Source organism: Bactrocera neohumeralis, chromosome 2, assembly GCF_024586455.1.
Source record: "Bactrocera neohumeralis isolate Rockhampton chromosome 2, APGP_CSIRO_Bneo_wtdbg2-racon-allhic-juicebox.fasta_v2, whole genome shotgun sequence".
Taxonomy (NCBI): Eukaryota; Metazoa; Arthropoda; class Insecta; order Diptera; family Tephritidae; genus Bactrocera; species Bactrocera neohumeralis.
Window position 1 is genome coordinate 61,753,847 of NC_065919.1, and position 19,604 is coordinate 61,773,450.

Below are 19,604 nucleotides of genomic sequence, written 5' to 3' on the forward strand. Positions count from 1 at the left end.
GGCTTAATCATTATTAAGTTCATTATGAGGTTCTTAAACTGCTATAATTTTCTTTTCAAAATAACCTCTCTCGATAATCTCATTTAAATTGCTGTAGAATCTGTTCAACTTCGAGTTGTTTCTTGACATTACCCGGGACACGTAGGGTTATAAGATAAGGTTATAAGGTCAGGTATTCAAACTAATGATAGATTTGACGATCAACTGTTTTACTATCTGTTAGTAATACACAGATCTCATATTCAAATCAGTCACGACGCTAGGAAATCGTCACACACCTAACCCAGGGAAAATTGAGTTATTTCTACCAAGCTCAGAATGAGATTTTATTTCCAAACTGTAGTTAAAAAAGTATTTTGATCCCAAAAAAAACATCATCAGCAAAGATTAAAATTTGCAATTGTTTTGACAATTTAGAAAGCACAGCAAGGTTGACTTTCTATATATGGCGAACAAAGTCTGTCTCTTTTCTACTTTCTACTCAGCTATAACCACAAAAGCGGTGTCTACGCCAATAAAGAAGAAGAAGAATAAAGTCTGACTCTTATAAAAAAGTAATTTTGCAAAATACAAAAAATTGTGATAACTTTCTTACACCAGAATTCTCGCACTAACATGCTCTCAATATAAGAAACAAGCAAAAATCTTAACTTCGATTCAAGCGAAGCTATAATATTCTTCACAATTAAAAAAAAAAAAATAAAAACAAAAAAGTTTTCCATAGTCCGATATCGCTGGTTTCGACAAATAAGCAGCTTCGAGGGGAGAAGAGGACATGTGCACAATTTCCGATCGGTATCTCAAAAACGGAGAACCAGTTCGCAAACAGACAGGCGGACATGGTCAAGTTGACTCAGCTCGCCTCGCTTATCATTTATACGTATTCTATACTTTATAGAGTCTCCCACTTTTCTTTTTGGGTGTCACAAATTACGTGACAAAGTTAATATACCCCGTTAAGGGTATAAAAATAGTTAAAGGAAATTAATTTAAAGGGTGTCTTATAATAAATGAATTAAACTAAAATTTGCATAGTTTAAATAAACGAAACTGCCAAGCAGCAGGCAAAGTAAGCAAATTTTGTTTATAATAAGATAAAGATAAAGATGGCAACTCTAACAACTCAATTCATTGTCCACTCTATTAACTCAAATTGCAATACGCTCTCACAGCATCACAGAACCAAATTTGCGCTCTTTACAATGTAACACACAACAGCTGTTCTCTTAAACTTTACTACTCATTTCAACATGCCGCTTACTTTTTCATTTCTACTACCTTTTAGTATGCGCTCATAATGAATTTCGCGCACCTTTTTACAACATTAATTTAGCAGACAAAAACTCACATACCTATAGTAATAGCTTACACAAAGACACTTGAAACTTGTGGAGCATACTTGCACTCAAATATTGCTGGCGTTTTTAGGGTTCCCCTGTCGACGTGAAATGTGTTTGCCTGCGTATGAAAAAGAGCAACAGGCAGTGGCGGCAAACCAAATGGGCACATTTGTACATATGTACGCGTACGAATGTAAGGCAAACCACCAGGCGGACAGTTATAGGAGATCGGCAAGGTCCTTGCACCGCTAAGCGGATTCGTGCACAGCATAACGGAATCAACTGTCAGACTGGCAGGTTCGTTTGCGCGCAACCAACGAGCATTCTAGTGAAAAAGGAACTTTCGTCGCTTAGCGCACGGCTCCTCCGTATATGTGTGTGTATGTGTATATGTGTGTGGTGCGCTTAATCGTACTGGTGTAAAGTTGTTTGTTATTTTTGCTTTTGGGCAAATAATTGTTATGTTATTTTTTGAACTTTTCGCTTAGCGAAATTTCGTCGGCGCGACGGTGAGTGAACCTTGTGCAGTGAAGTGACAGTGTATATCGGTGTTTCGGCATTTCGGTGAAGTTCAAATGAAAATGTGCAAATAAGCGAAGTGATGGCTGAACGTTAAGCAGCGGAAGCGGCGATAAATGAGGTAGGCTGGCGCTTATAGCGATACTCTTGAGAATGTGTGTGTTTGTATGGCTGTGCTGTTTGGAAACTCGCCAAGTGAGGAGTGGAGCTGCTCATAAATAATCAAGCGCAACGAAGCGTTGTCGTTAACAACTAAATGAAAAACACATGGCCGGTGCGCTGGCCATAAAAAGCAGCTAGTAATATTTATACCTGCCAAACACTTGTGAACACAAAAGACATTATAATGAACACAGCAACAGCACAAAGTGTAGCGAGAAACTTTTAATTTCTACTATATTTTCATGCGAAAAGTTTTTTCGCAAAAAGTTGCCATAGCCAGTTCAAGTTAAGTCGACTTGTTGGACATCGTCCTTGCCGCCACACGGTGGCATGGTGTTCTATTAGTGTTCGGTGTGTTTTTTGTTGTTTTCGTTAACCGAACAAGTTTTATGTGTTATGCGTTGTATGTGTGGTTGTGGGAATGCTGTGAAAAGGCTTAATGGCGCACTCGGCGGGATGCAAATGGTCAATTGTTGCGCGCTTTTTGTTGCATACTTTTGTGCGCCATCACCATTGTTCTCCCATTCGTGTTATTTTTATGTACTATATGCAAATGGGTCGCCGTCATTTAAGACCCCATAGGACGCTGCTTGAATATGAAATTGCGTGTATTTCGTATTTTTTGAGAGTTTTTCAATGGTTGCGCTCCTCAATGCGTTCATTTAACGATCCCATATAAATTATGCAGAAAATTGTTAATTAAACTTTTGTTGTGAAAAAAATTGAAATTTAAATAAGGAGGGACAAAGGCGGTGGAAATAATAAAAAAAGTGGAGAATATTTAAATTAGAACAAGAGAAAAGTTAGAAAGAGAAGGTGGAAAAATAGAAACAAATGTGCACTAAAAGAATATAAGTTACGGAAAAATTGCTTTTGTCCCACATAATCGCGTATAAATTCTATTTATGCTTCAAGCATAATTCCAATAATTTAAAAAAAACAGCGTCATTCAAGATTTAACTGCATCCAAACGGGGTTAGATGGCGTTCTAGGAGTCAAACCACCACCCATCGCAGACGAAGAGCTCGAGTTGCCGCGAGAAACGTGAGTGACCCTAGCGCAGCGTCGTTCTGGATATTGTAGCAGGTTAAACTCCTACATATCCAGAATTGACCCAGACATACCTAATGTATGTTCTGCATGCAACGAGTCTCCGCACGATACTGACCACCTCTTTGCATGCGGTTGTGAACCTACCAACCCCACTCATATAACATTGGTAACGTTTCCTGGGCCTCCCGTTAGATAACGTCGATGACAACACAGATAACCCTTACCATCCCAACGGGGACTGATAAACCGTTAAAACAACATCAAAATTTAATTGCATGTGAGTCAGGGTTGCAAATAATGCATTGAATTGACATTGAAATTTATTCCTTTTGGTTTTGAACCTGTGACTAGAACATTTTAAAAAAGTGAGTTTAATGTTTACATCTTCCAAACCAATAAACCCAAATTTACACAAGACACCTAATGTAAAATTTAGACAATGGGCTTGGCACCGCCACATTAGGTGATAATCCATATGGCGGAATCTACTCGACTAATTTAAGGGGGCAGTATGGTAAAAGCAACCTTTATTCAATAATTTCTTTTTCACACAAATTTTTATTTGAGAGTTCAGGTTTTTCATATCTTATTCTACATGTAATATAGTACAGATCTCAATTTTTCTTGATATCCGGTGGAGATGTGGTTGACCGGAAGATGCCATCTTTAAAAGTGGTACCCGCGATTTTTATATTGTGGATGATTTGAAAAGAACGGGATAAATTTTTTTTTAGAGCACATATGAATATCTATCTAATGACCTTTGATTGAAACAATTCATTGATAAATAAACAAGTAGTGGAACTTTTAATTTTGTTTTTGTTTTTTTTCGCCTGTTTTTTGTTACTAATTGTGTCATAATGTTGTCAAAAATCTATTAACAATGATGATTTATAGGTCATTAGATAACCAAGTCTTTTCTGAAAATTGCAAAAAAAAATAGACAATTCGGCCAAGGAGATTGGCTGGAATCGTGGGTACCAGTTCAAAAAACACTGTTTCGAGAAAAACGCGTTCAAAACTTTTTTAAAAACTTTTCGTTACCTTCAGAGTCAAAGGAAGGTTTCTACATTATTATTATTAAGGGTTTAAAGTAATCCAAACAGAAACTTTTTTTTCGATGTTTTGAAAAATTTTTACCATAATTATATTTTCTAAAATAACATAATGAAGACGACCTTTTCGGTTTTTTCTATAGTTGAAATTAAAACGTCCGACTAAGTAGTGTATATAACCGGGAAAACTCAGTTTTTCGTTGTCAGAACAACCCAATTTGATTTGAAAGTTACGTATATCACCCGTTTTATTTACATAGCGTCACCTAAAATGCAAAATAATGTAACATCACTATCCATAAGTTGACAGACGCAGGAAAAACGTTATAATAGAAACCACTCATATTGAAATATTGAGTAGTCGAAAAAGTCTTTTCGTATTTCTAATCAAACTTCAACTTAGTTCGTTTTTATGTTTACAATAATAAATAAATAAACAAATTTGTACCATTTTGGTCGTCCACTTTCTGCCATTTTGCCCCTAGAGACATTATTCCATCAGCGTAAAACTTTGATCAGTGTAAATCGAAATTTCCAAAACGGAAGCGAGCAAACCATTGTTGTGCTACACTAACTGATACAGCATCGACTCCGTAAACTTCAAAAATTTCATTGGTGGCTTGCGTGGCATACCTCCCTTTTTTATACTAAAATTTCAAAATATAACGAATTTCTTCATTATTTTCACTCATTTTTGAACAGCTGTAACTTTTTTTCAACTTCCCCGAACTTAATTTTTTTTTGTTAAATGATGCTTAAAATTTCACCTTTCCAACACTATGGTATGATTTTGTCATCTATTGACAAATTACGAAAAGACATTTTGTCGACTACCCAATAGAATTTATGTTTTGGTTATAAAATGGTTATATATTGGTTATATCTGACAGCGGAAGCTGAAATTTTTTGCCTATATATGTATATGTATAAATTATGATGTAGTGAATCGTAAGCAATAAAAAACTGAATTTAGATTTTTTTGATGATGCATTGTTTAGCATTTTAGGTGTCAATAGGTATTATAAATCAAAATGTGAATAATTCAAATTCTTAAAATAAATGCCAATGCACAGTTCATAGTGGTAATCAACAAATTTTTGATGTGTTTTGTATTCTGTTTACTTTCGTGTTATTATAACTTTCAAAAAAATTTTGCGTGCTGTTTAAACAATATCCGGTACATTTCTTTAAACCAGCTTCGAGGATGTGGTTCGAGTCAGGCCCGACTTTTTTCCTAATTTATGGTAATTGGAGCTCAAAATATTAAAATTATTTGAATAACAAAAATCCTTTTAAAGACACATTACATCACTTGAATTTCCGTATATAAAGAACTTTATTTAAATTACATTTTCTTAAGGTTTTACATGGGTTTCCTCATATAAAAAATTAAATATTTTATTAGAAGTTTTAGTTTTACAAACATACACTATTAATTCTGGAATTCTTGGAAAAAATATTTTAAACTCGGAAAAAAGTTGCGCCCACGTTCGTAGGATAACTCCTTACAGGATAATCTAAAGTGAAAAAAATAAGTGTTTTAGTTAAAACCTTAACTTCGAACTTGGACGAAGAAAAAAAACTGAAAATTGAATTTTGGCGGAAATTTTTACAAAAAAAAATAAAAATTTCGCCGCATATTTTTTCAAATAGTTGTAATCGAAAAAAATCTTCGTCCAAGCCTTTAAGAATTGTATTCAAAGACCTGTGTAAATTTTCATGAAGAACGGTCTCGAGAAATCTTGCCAAGCGACTACAAAAACACAGTTTCGAGAAAAACGCATTTAAAGATTTGAGTGATTATATAGCTGACCTCGAGCGCATAAGTTCTCAACTTGAAAACTTAGAGCGAAATTCTAGAGGTGTAGGTGTAGAATTTAATAAGACAATAAAAAAATTAGTTTTTTTGAAACCCGTAAGCCCATGTAACCCTTTATTGAAATTAATCTCAAAGTTCCTTTTTGCTGTTAAGTTAGCTTTTATCTAATGTGCGAAATATTAACAATTTTTGAACTATATAAGCCGCTGCCTTGTTTATACAAAGAACGTATTTTATATATCAGATTCCAGACTTTAACATAAGAAGATGACAATGAATGAATGTGACAATTAATTTAATGTAATATAAATGAATGAGAAATACAGGGTGGCGAACGAATGGCACAAAACGTTATAATTTTTTTAATTAATGCATTACATTTTTTGTTTTATATAATATAAATATATTTAATATATAATAGCGAACTCTTTTTATATAGCCATGCTCAGCCATGTATATGCGACACGTAATTAGAAAATTATTCTTTGCAGTCTGAAGGGTTGAAGTCAGGATTGTCCCAATTTAGTTAGATTTCTGGGTTTTGTTTTGTACACCACTTGCTTGACATAATCCCATAAAAAAAGTCAGGTGCAGTCCTGTCGAGTGACCTTGGGGGACAGCGGAAAGTGGAACTTTTTGGTATTAATTTGCTTTCAAATTTTCGTTGGAGCTCCGCAGTAATTGGTCTGGCTATGTGCGAAGTTGCTCCATCTTGCTGGAACCAAATGCTATTTACAGTGATACGTCTTCGAAGCAGTCTGGGTAAAACATTCGTTCAACATATTTAAATAACGGTGCCCATTGACACTTACTTTTTTTTCAAAGAAATATGGCTCGACGATACACCTTGAGGAAACTGCGCACCACATAGTGACTTATTTTGGGCGAAATTTTGTCTCCTGATTCACTCAATATACGGCATTTTTGCTTGTTTACATTTCCATTTAGATCAAAATGGGCCTCGCCTGACAAAAACAGACAATTTATCAATCATGATTTGACAAAATTCCAAGCGAATAGGCAAATCTAGAGGGTTTAACCTACTTGTTAATTGAACTTTGCACGCAAACAGGTTTAAGTCATCATGAATCCATTGTATTGACCGTCGGCTAACTCCAAGTTGCACCAATAATTAGCGAGTCAAACCTCTTGGATTAGCCTGAATTGATGATGGAACAGTCGCAGTTGTTTCTTGTTTCTTGAACATACGGCTCTTGAGGGTGCGGTCTTCTTGCGATACTTCCAGATTCGGCAAACATGTTTACCAAACTTGTAATGCTCCATCTACTTGGGGGAGTGTTGTGTTTTTGTACCGTACATTTGTTTGCCTACTAGTTTTTAGGGTTTTATAGGTTCCTTATATATTTTTAGGAGATATTAAAAAAAATATTGCCAACAAATTTCTAATTGAAATTAAGTTTACATTCACTACATCATTTTAGGGGTATTCAGACTGAACTTGTTAATCTGGTAATTCGTTAGCTGATACTTCGTTAAAACACTTAACTGTGAACATACTTTTTTCTCTATTTTAAATGACGATATGTATATTTTTTTTATGAAATAAGTTAAGAAAGTCTTCTTGCCAAAATATTACTGTGGTTTCTCCTTCCAACAACGTCATTGCTCACACTCTTCAAAACGTTATAATACATTAAAAGTTACCCTTAAAATTGAAATCGTACACAAAATCAAAAGCTAAGTGCTTTGTGCAATAACCATAATGAAATTACAATTTGCGCATTTGAGCGGAATTATTTAATTTCCTGTTTTGGAACTTAAAGCGCCTACATCTCTGGCTGAATGCGCTCGTGTAACGCTAACAATATAAAAGAGGTATGAAATATGTTTACAGAGGTTAACTTAGTGTGTGAGTATGTACAGTCTGAGTTAAAAGTAAAACAACACTTCAATAAAATGTTCTTTACCCGCACTTGTGAAATAATACAATGCATCCTTCGGTCGAAAGCTAAAGGTCAATATTGAAAAAAAAAACATTTTACATGAATTTATTTTTGGTGCTTTACTTTTGATCAGACCTATAAAGGAATTTTCCCTTGCATTCCTGTTCAGTTTAGCTTCAGTCTGGTCGCTTATTTTCTTTGTTTACTTACCAATAATAGCAGAGCACTTGTAATTCATTCACTGAGCTCTTTTATATGGGTGTATTTCAATTGTGTGGAAATGATTTGAGTTCTTCCAAGAAACGCTGACTCTACAACAATTTTGTACAATATAATATCGTTTACTTTACGGTAATTACACGTTAAATAACTTAATACTGCATTAATATTGGATAGGAAATATTTGTAGAAGACTATGCTTTAGTAAGCAATTATTGGTTTATTTGAGATTTGCGACACACATTCAACCAATGAGAGAGAGAGAGACGTACGTGGAAGGGAGTCAAGAGAGCTTTGCACTGTTATATAAACCAAATCTATAATTTTAGAAATATTTTCCCATCTACTTTTATTACTTTTAAATTTAATAAATAAATTAGATATGTAGTACCACCAGTAAGATAGCTGGACCCTCAGTACACTATACAAATATGATGGTGAATTATATCCATGTCTGTCTGATGTCTCTGCATTCAAAACTATATTGATAATTTATAATCTTTCTGCTGCTATTTTTAATAAATATAGTAAATCTCCTATATTTGGAGCTTTAGTTTGAGAATCATTGATAAAGAAAGAAAAGAAAAATATTTTTAATCGAATGGGATGGGCTTGGGATAACCATAAGTACGTATCGTATTAGCTTCTCTTTATCTTTTTAAATTGAACTTCTTCTTTATTGGCGTAGACACCGCCTACGCGGTTATAGCCGAGTTTACGACAGCCCGCCAGTCGTTCGTCCTTATCGCTGTTTTGCACCAATTACAGATTCTCAGTGTAGCCAGGTCCTTCTTCACTTGGTTTTCCAACGGAGTGGAGGTCTTCCTCTTCTTCTGCTTCCTTCGGCGGGCACTTCAACGAATGTTCTTAAAGCTAGAGTGTTTTCATCCATTTGGACCACATGACCTAGCCAGCGTAGCCGCTGTTTCTAAATTCACGGAACTATGTCAATTCCGCCGTATATATTATCTCGTACAGCTCATCGTTCTTTTGACTGCGGCATTCGCCGTTGTCAATGCCAACCTGAACAAAACAAAACTAACGGCGCGATTGTTATGTCCAATGATATCGTTGCCATCGGCATACGCCGCTGTACATTGTATCTTCTCTATTCAGATCTGTAGCTCGAATTATTTCTCCAGGAGTAGATTAAAGAAGTCGAACGATAGGGAGTCGCCTTGTCTGGAACCTCGTTTGGCATCGGACGGCTCGAAGAGGTTCTTCCCGATCCTGACGGAACTTTTGGTATTGCTCAACGTCAGTTTCCACAGCCATAGCGGCATAAAGGCAACGTCTTTTCGTACTGTCAAAATCAGCTTTGAAATCGACGAAGAGGTGATGTGTGTCCATTCTCTTTTCACGAGTCTTTTCCAAGATTTGGAGCATGGTTAATGTCTGGTCAGTTGATAAGATCCATGTTTGTTGACGGTGGGCTTTAATCTTTCACACAATATGCTCCATAGAACCTTATAGGCGATGTTGACGAGGCTTATCCAACGGTAGTTGGCGCAGATTGTGGGGTCTCCTTTCTTGTGAATTGGGCAGATCACATTTAAATTCCAATCGTTGGGCGTGCTTTCGTCCGACCATATTCTACAAAGAAGCTGATGTATGTTCCTTATCAGTTCTTCGCCGCCGTGTTTAAATAGTTAAGCTGGCAGTCCTTCGGCCCCAGCCACTCATGGTCGGGCAACGGAACGTCTGAACACCATCTCCTGATGTTATGTTTTCACTGCCATTCAGCAGGGTGAAGAAATGTTCCCTCCATAATTTCAATATGCTCTGGTTATCAGTCACTAGATCACCTCTGGGGGTTCTACAAAAAATGCTCCGGTCTTGAAATCTTCTGTTAGTTGCTGCATCTTTTTATAGTATATTCGAGTATTACCCCTGTCGGCCTCGAATGCAACATTTTTCAAATATATTGTTCAGATCGGAGCACTATAGCATATAGCTGGCATACAAACTGACTAATCAAAAGCAATATAAATACCATCATAAAAGATTCCTTCGTCTTTTTAAGTAACGTTTATTCGGCTTAATGTCAAATAAGGTAGCTAAAAAGAACTAACAAACAACTAAAATTACGTTAAGTTTTCAGATTTTGTTAAAGTGGCTCTAAGAAATGAACCTGTGAGTGTTATTATGGCTTCGGTGCAACCGAAGTTAACTTTTTTCCTGTTTTTATAATTGTTTACTGTTATGCTCATAATAGCAGTTTTCATTAATTTATATAGAGTTTTAGAACTTCGCCTAATTGACTTTACGCAAAATGTATGTTACCGTTAAACAATTCACAAAATTTACTCAAACCACAAGTAACTTTTAATTTTAAAATCAGCCTTAAAAGATAAACGAGTTTAAAACTTTCCAAACTACAAAAAGATGATTCGCTAAAAGCTTTCCTGGCAAATGAAACACGAGCCTGTAGATTAGGGCAACAAAGTTGCAGATTTGCGTAAAAACTTCTTGAGAATTTCTTAATTAAAGTTTTCACTTTTACTACAAAATGCGAAAACATTTCGAGTTTTACGAGTACATGAGCGCACTTATTGTGGTTAATAATATCGAAGTTATACCGAGCAGTACAAATAACATTCACGTAATTCAAAGCATACATTTGTACCATAAATCTTATGTCAAACATGCGCAGCAAAGTGAGGAATGCGTTGTAGAAGAGAGCGTAATGACATTTGATAATTAATTAACAAATTAAATAAGTAAAACTAAGCAAATGTTTACTATTAATTTAAGTTCGAAATTCGTTGGAAATTTTGATATTTTTGGGCATTTGTATATGTTCTGTTCCCTTAACTGTTTTTACGCTATGAGCATATATGCAAGAAATATACTATTATATATACAATATTTTGTGCTATATATACATAGGAATCAGTTAATAGTACATATGTATATGGGTGAAAGGGTTAGAGGTGAGTTTTATAGCTTTCGAATTTTAAGGTGTTACATGGGTTTCCTTTTTTCAAAAATGTTTTCCCATATAAAAAATTAAAAATTTTATTAAAATTTTTCATTGTTACAAACATATACTATTAACAAAGAAATTCTGAAATTTTTTTAAGAAAATATTTTAAACTCGGCCATTGCTACGCCATTTCCGGTGACCTCTCAGAATAAAGATGCGCCCGCGTTGGCAGGATAACTCCTTACAGAATCATCTGAAGTGAAAAAATAGTTGTTTTAGTTAAAACATTAACTTAGAATTTGGACGAAGGAAAAAAAATTGAAAAGTAGTTTTTTGACAGACATTTTTATAAAAAAATTAAAATTTCAGTGAACATTTCGCGACATTTGTTTTTCAAATAGTTGTAATCGAAAAAAAACCTTTTTCCAAGTCTTTAAGAATTATATCTCAAAGACCCGTGTAAAATTTAATGAAGATCGGTTGAGTAGTTCTCGAAAAATCTTGCCAATCGACTTCAAAAACACAGTTTCGAGAAACACGTGTTTAAAGACAAAGCACTTAGCCTAGCTAGCCTCGAGCGCACAAGTTGCCAAGGCTGTATCTCCGAAACTATTACTCGAATCAGCTTGAAAATTTAGGAAAATGTTCTAGAGGTGTTGTAGAATTTAATAAAACATAAATCAAAATTCGATTTTTTGAAACCCGTAAACCCCATTAGACTATCTGTGTTGAAAAATCGGGTGGGGCTGAGTCGGGGCACACGGCCGTTGGTTTTAACGTGAAACGTCTATGTTAGCGAATCGCTTTTAAAGTAAAAGATTGAAATGAAAACAACAATATTACGATTAATATTCGACAACAATTTTATTTAACATATGTCTGTGATATGTGAAATAAGCAACATACGGCATAATGTCATCCATATCTTTGTCAAACACACTCCAGTCGATCTTTATGTCATAGTGTTTGTACAGCGGTTGGTTTACCAAATAACGCAGCCAGGCCTTGATAACTGATCTACGTACGAAACCACTCAAGTAATTCGATTTATGAATAAGTTTCTTTTTTTGTTGACATTAAAAGCAAAATCGTCGTCTATCCGCCTCGGTAACTGCTGCACCATGTTGTTTACATCGACAGGTACATTGATTACCTGGCCGACAATACCATAGTTACCTTCGTAGCGTAATCGACGAATTTGCCTAAATGGTAACCGCGGTGAAATCAATCGAATGCTGATCGGGTCAAGCAGCGGCAGTCCACTCGGCTTTGGAGGATAACGAAAACCGTTTGAGCGCGACAGCGTTGGAATTATATTGGCATCTATCGATTTTCTACAGGTACTGCATAAGCGAAATTCCGTCACATTTTCATCGGGTAATTTTGTTTGAAGGAAAGAAATGTTGCGATGTTTCACTTTCTTTAACTCTCTTTCGAACCAAAGTCGATGACAAACGCTGCAAGATAAACCAAACGGATTGGCTTCAAATACCGTTTTGGAGCGTTTGTCCGCTGAACGCCAATGATTTTGCATTGCTTCACTTCTACTGATATTGACATCTCTTAGTTCCGCGGCAGATCCAATAGATATATCGATCGTTTGTTCATTCGTTATGTCCATAAGTATAGGTATTCTAGTGGTAGAGGTACTCGCGAGGTCGGCAGCAGCAGCTTTGCGACGTTCCCGAAACCGTCTCGCTCGCTCGACGCCGAACATTGGGGTACCTATGCGTGGCCCATAGCCCCCTCTTTGTAACGATAGCCATAATTTATATTTCTGGTTAGCTCTTGCACGAGCTGAGGCCGACATACCAAAATTTTAAAATATTTATTATCACTTTCTGGTTATTTTAAATATAAATACTGTCCAAATTACACTTATTTTTGTATAAATCAATCGGTTTAAATAAACTTGACAAACACACGAAAGAATAACCGCGTTATATAGTCGGAGTCACGAGGTACATTGAATAGAAACAAGCGAGAGCGACGGTTTCGCACAGTTATCGTAGTATGCCTCCCCCGCCGCCCCGCTCGGCCCCGACACGAACTCAATGTCTATATAAGCGAAATATTCACACCACATTTTTGTTTCTAAGACTAATAGTTTTTTAATTATTAAGGTACGATGATATAACGTTACGTTACGTTACGCTCCACTTTTTAAACCTGGTACCCGTATGTTTCGGCGCGATTTTAAAGACGTTTCACGTCAAAAAATCGTTACGAAATTGGACAGACAGGATGGTTTTGGTTATACAAGGTCTGTCGCAAAAGAAATAGAACTTTTTAAATATAACTGTTTATGGTGGCGCCACCTATTAGTGGGTATATGAAGTTTGATCTCTTGTTGACATTTCGTACAAATTTTAAGACAGTTGGATAACTACAATCGATGTTATCGATCAAAAAGTGACAGCAGCTTTTGGTCATCGGTCGTAAAATGCAAAGAGCAAATATTAAATTTTGTTTTAAACTTGGGAAAACGTTTACTGAAACATTTCAAATGATGAAAAAAGTTTATGGTGATCAGTGCCTGTCCCGTAGTAATGTGCATGAGTGGTTTAAGCGATTCCAAGAAGGTCGTGAGGACCTCTGTGACGATCAGAAGTCGGGCCGACCAAAATCAAAAAAGAAGTCAAAAATAAAGACAATGCTGATTTGTTTTTACGATTCCGAGGGTATTGTACACCGAGAGTTCTCCCCATCTGGCCAAACGATTAATGCTGTGTTTTACCTTGGTGTTATGAAGAGCATTCGTCGTGCTCGACCACAATACCGTGAGGCAGGGTCCTGGGCCTCTTGCACGATAATGCGCCGTGTCATCGGTCGACGCTTGTTACTGATTTTTTGACAAAAAACTCCATATTAATCACCAATCACTCACCCTACCCACCTGATCTGGCACTCTGTGATTTTTACCTATTTGGAAAACTTCATTTGCCCATGAAAGGACACTGGTTTCAGGACGTTTCAGCTATCCGAAACGACCGATATTCTCAAGAGCATTCCGAAAAATGACCTTAAACACTCATTTGAAATGCTAATTGACCGGGCTAAACGCTGTATCGAAGCACAAGGAAACTACTTTGAATAAAAAAATATAACTTTTGAAAAATATTAAGTTTTTGTTGTTTTTTTAACAGTCCTGTTTCTTTTGCGACAGACCTTGTATGTAGCAGCAGTATGCCCAAAATGCCCCTTCATTCGTTTTTAGTCTTACTCCTTTACGGGCTTAGACACCGTTTATGCGGTTATAGCCATGTTAACCAAAGCGACCAGCGCCGTTTCCTCTCTTCGTTATTGTGCGCCAATTCGAAATACCAAGTACAGTCAGATCCTTTTCCACCTGATCTCTTCAAGGGAGGGGAGATTTTCCTTTTCCTCTACATCGAATACCTTCAAATCTGCAGTGTTCTTATCCATTGGGACGACATGGCCCAGCTAGCGCAGCCGCAGTTTGTTAAATCGTTGCACTATATCAATATCGTCGTATATCTCATATAGCTCATCGTTCTATCGAATGCGATATTCGCTGTTGCCAATGCGCAAAGGAGCATAAATCTTCCGCAAATCCTTTTTCTCGAACACTTCCAAAGCCGACTCATCTGTTGATATCATTTTCCATGCCTCCGCACCATATAGCAAGACGTTAATGTAGAGAACCTATAGAGTTTGGCCTTTGTTCGTCGAGAGAGCACTTTACATCTCAATTGCCTATTCAGTCCGAAGTAGCATCTGTTAGCAAAAGTTACTCTGTGCTGGATTTCATGGCATTAATACTGGTTCCAAGATGACGAAATTATCGACGACTTTCGATCTTTTTTTCTAAAAAAAATATTTTTTAAATACACACATTCTTAGCAAACACTTCAAAAATTCGCAAAAGTATACATTAATTTTTGTATGTTTTTTCTCATATGTAAATACATATTCCCAAACCCAAATGTATCCTTTCGCTTGACTCGTGTTGCATGCATTAAAATGCATTCCCCAATGTGCCATATGAAATGATTGGGGAATTTGTGGTGCCACTCATATGTGTGCGAAATTTGTACATAAATTTGGATGTATGTATTTCCGTATTACAAAAACATGTCAAATATAAATATATGCATCAACAAATATCACGCATGAATTACTTAATATTCGTGACCTCAAATAAAGTTATGAACATTACATATGTTTACGAATTAATGAGTTTACGTGCATTGTAATAACAACGGAATAATTCATGGAAAATTTTAATCCGCTTATGTATTCGGCAACAAAATCCAAAAAAATAGGGAACAGGTATTGATAGCAATTAGAGCTTATAGGGTCTCCAAGCGAATGGTTTATTCGCAAGGGATAATCTGGTGGATTGTCACCTGTTCAAAATTTAAAGCTCTAAATAATTAATAAAGAATATATAGCAAAAGAATTAATATATGTATTAAAAGTATCAAACTATACAGGTTTAAGAAAATGTATAGTTGAAAATATTTTTGAGAGGGGTTGCGATCTGTTAAAAATTTAAGTTATAGCAAAAAGTTTCTGCCGGAGATGATTTTGGTATCCAATGAAAGGTATTTCACTTCTTAATCAATAAGAATTGGAATATTGGAATCTTAGATTAAATTAAACGTCATATTTTTAATAATTAGTGATTAGATTCTAAAAATTTTCCTGATCTCACAGCTAATCTCCAAGAGAACCTAATTCCCCTTGATCCCAATACACTTATGCCAACGTTTTTCCCAACTCAATCCTCAAAATAGTAGTTAAAGTCAATTTCCGGAAAAGACTTCAATTCTGGTAGCGATTCACGTTTAATGTCTTCAATTGACTCAAAACGGTTTCCACGGAGCTGTTGTTCGAGTTTACTGAATAGCCAGAAGTCACATGGAGCTAAGTTAAGCGAGTACGGTGGCTATTGCACGATATTGGTTGAAAATTGGCGAGAAACTCACGAAGAATCAATGCAGTATGCATTAACGAGGTGCAAAAACCAAGAGTTTTCGGCCCATAATTTCGGTCCCTTTTTACGAATAACTTCGCGTAAACGGTGCATAACACTCAAATATCATTCCTTGCTTGGCTTTGGCTCACCTTTCTCACGATATTTGGCCGATTGATCGTATTTTTCCGAGTCGTAAGCTTAGATCCAAGACTCGTTGCCAGTAATATTAAGTTTCATGACATCCTGGTAGTCGGAAAGCATTGTTTCACAGACGGTAACGCAACGCTGTTTTTCGAAAAAATTGAGTGATTTTTGCGCCACGATTGCTTTCACTATTCTTACGCCCGAATGATCTTTTAAAATGTTTTTCACTGACCCTTCCGATATTCCAACGATGCCAGTACGATCTCTGACGGTTAATCGTCTATTCTCAAGCACCAATTCCTTTATTTTATTGATGTGTTGATCATCAGTTGATGTTGATAGCTGCCCTGGACGTGATTCGTCATCAATGCGTTCTCGACCCTCTTTGAATAAATTGCTGAAAATGAAAAATACAAAAACACGTGCGACAAACAATTATCACCGAGGGTCTTTTCCAACATTCTGAACATTTCGGCACCAGAAATTTTATTCCGGATACAAAATTTAATGGAACTCCTTTGTTGTCTGCAGATATTTCTTAAAAAATACAAATATTCAAAAATAAAAAAAACTCTTTACATATTGTCTTTAATTTAGTACAAACTTCCATTTTAATGATAATATTCCTAATCGCATCGAAATGTGTCCTTTGATATAGTTTTTGGACCGGAAGATATTCACAGCGTTACCACTCAAACAAATTTAGTAAAATATGCTCAGATACCATGGTAATTACATATTTCTATAAATGCTTAACTCGACTCTTCTTGTCCAATATAATATAGACCACATTATTATTCAATATCGACTGCGCAATCACTGCATCGACTACTAAGAATACGAATAATAACGAAGCTACCGTTCACCTTGTCCAGACGATTGACCAAATCGGCGAAGAGCTAATTGAAGTGCAAAATCGCTAAATGCACACATTCAAATAAAAGTTATAGACCCAGCTATTTCGGTACATTTACAAGTTCATTCAATTGGGTGTTGACGTTCGGAAGAAAGCTATTTATATACAAACACATACATACAGTCATGTGCATATATAAATATGCTGCAATACAAGTGGTTTATTGATTTTCATGCGAATTGGGTAGTGGATGTCTATTAAAGGACGAAACCATTAAGCTGCGCACACAGCCTGTGCAGTCAAGTCTGTCTGGAAGTTTGTGCTGGTTTGGCGAATTGCCAAAAATATGGCAGACAACCAACACTAACGAATGCACTAAAAATAACCACCTGATGAATATGAAGGATATACAGTTATGTATATGTACATATCGATATATGTGTTTGTAGTAGTTGGTATTTGTGGTAGAAGCTTAACTTGTATTGTTTCAGTGAAGCTCTTGGCAGACAGATTTAAGTGTCGGTGTTCAGTTGTCCTTAAACATTTATATTTGTGATGTTGTATGTTCAAACAATAAATAAGTTTTAAAACTTATGAAGAAGAACGTGTGTATACATATATATGTGACCTGGTCTACGAAAAGGGAGCTAACGTGCGAAAACTAGTTTTCTGGGAAACAGAAAAAGCATCTCATCTTCCATCCGAATCAACTAAAAAGTGAAAATTGATTTTTTGACACTAAGCCCCCTTTCTGTAGACCAGGTCACATATATCAGTTAGATAGAGTGTGTATAAATAGCAGACTGAGAATTTCATTTCGATTTTCAGTAAGCTGGATTAATCGAATGTTCTTCATCCGGATATATAAGCTTCGTTACGCGGAATATTCGTACATCTTTCTCGGATAATAGGATAACAGAAACTAATAGACCCTTATAAATCCACAAAGCTCTATATGAGTCATCACAAATTCATTAAGTCTTCTAATATCAGTTTCTCCAATGTCTGCTGGTTTGCCGAATATAAGACTACCGAGATATTGCAACCTTAGTCTTTCAAATGCTGGACAATGGAGCAGAAGTGCCTGGTTGTTCCCATCTGACCCCTTTTCATATAACTTTCAAAACTTGCGTCCGTCAAGATCATAATACCACAAGACCATAGGAATGCATATAGGACAATGTTCAGTAAGTACGCCTATGATTGCAGCAAGATGAACTTAGATAACGACAAGTAGTTCAGAAAAAGCGTTCTACTCTAAGTCAAAAGGATCTAGTAGTCGCATCAGCGCTTGCTTAGCACACGCGAGGTCTATCGGTCAACCCCATCATCCCTTCCATTTTCGCACTCGTTGATATGTGCGCAGAGAGTAGTCTCTGCAATGCAATGATCCAAGTTTTCACGGAAGCAGCAGTTGAACAAGTAAAGGATTTCCTCGTTGATCGAAAATCGTTTAAGCCTCACTTCGCAGCAATGCACCTGCCGAAAATATAAAAATATGCTATGTTTAAAATGGCATTAAGTGCTACTGTTGGTGTAGTTGCCAGCACACTGTATATGCCCATGAGAGCCGCTTATATACAATTTCAGGCTTCTTAGCAAATGAAGCCATTTCGAGCATGCTGTAACAGACGAATGCTCCATAGAACATGTTGGCTTGATTACGGTTTATAGAGTCAAAACACCACCTTCGGTTCCCCACCTTTCCCAACTTTTTTTTTATAGCTCTACAGCTATTCTACAGCAATATATGACAACCGATGTCTCCCTTACTCTCTCCTCAGTTTTGGCCGCCATGAAAGCTTTCTATCAATAATCAGCTCTAGATATTTCACCTCACGTTGAAGACGTGAGCCTCCGAATAAGAGTAGAAGCTCTTCTGGAATCTTATACATCCTGGTAAATAAAACCATTTAAATTTTACTTGGGTTGACGGCTAATCCGCTTCTATTCGCCTAATTGGATATCACGTTGATGTACTCTTCGGCTCGCTTGTGGAAGGTATTAAGAATTTTCATTTTAACATAAGAACAACATCAACTACGTAAACTGTCACCCAACAAACTCGTTTCTCAAGTTCTTTAAGTAGGTCATTAACTAGCAAGATCCAAAGGAATGGGGAAAGTACTCCACCCTGCTGAGTTTCCCTGTTAATTTTTCATTATGTCTTTACACTACCCTGCTCCGCTACGACCATTATGTCGCAAAGAAGTCTAAATATGAGGTGCTTGAGCCGTTTTAACCTGTCTTCAGGCTTTCGCAACATAGCTTACCTCACAGAGTTTGTGTAGATGGGGTTCAGCCAGCTGTAAGACATCTTGACCGTCAGCTGCAGTTCTGCCATTCAAGATGTTCAAGAAATTTGTTTTAATAATAATAATAATGTGATGGGTTTAAATGGGTAAAATTTGGGCAAGACTTTTTCTAGCTTCTATATACCTAATATAATGACCTAGGAGTATTTCCCAGGTTTTGATAGTTTTAAATTATAATAGAATTAAACTTTCGGTTACACCGGTTACATCGGTTTAATTTATTATAATTCCTACTTTATCGGTTAATCTGTACGGATATGCGGAATATGAGCACTGATTAAGCGTGCATATATTTATTAAGAGGTATTAATATAACAACTATTAAATTTTAACCAAAAATTCGTATAATT

General features: G+C 36.1%; 1 protein-coding gene across 1 annotated transcript in view; it reads left to right on the forward strand.

The window, feature by feature from the left end:
- The first annotated feature begins 1,632 nt into the window (after positions 1-1,632).
- Positions 1,633-19,604, forward strand: part of LOC126762308 (glycine, alanine and asparagine-rich protein-like) — a 56,498-nt gene continuing 38,526 nt past the window's right edge. Inside the window, exon 1 of the mRNA XM_050479033.1 lies at positions 1,633-1,980. The gene's annotated coding sequence lies outside the window, so the exon portion shown is untranslated. The remainder of the gene's footprint in view (positions 1,981-19,604) is intronic.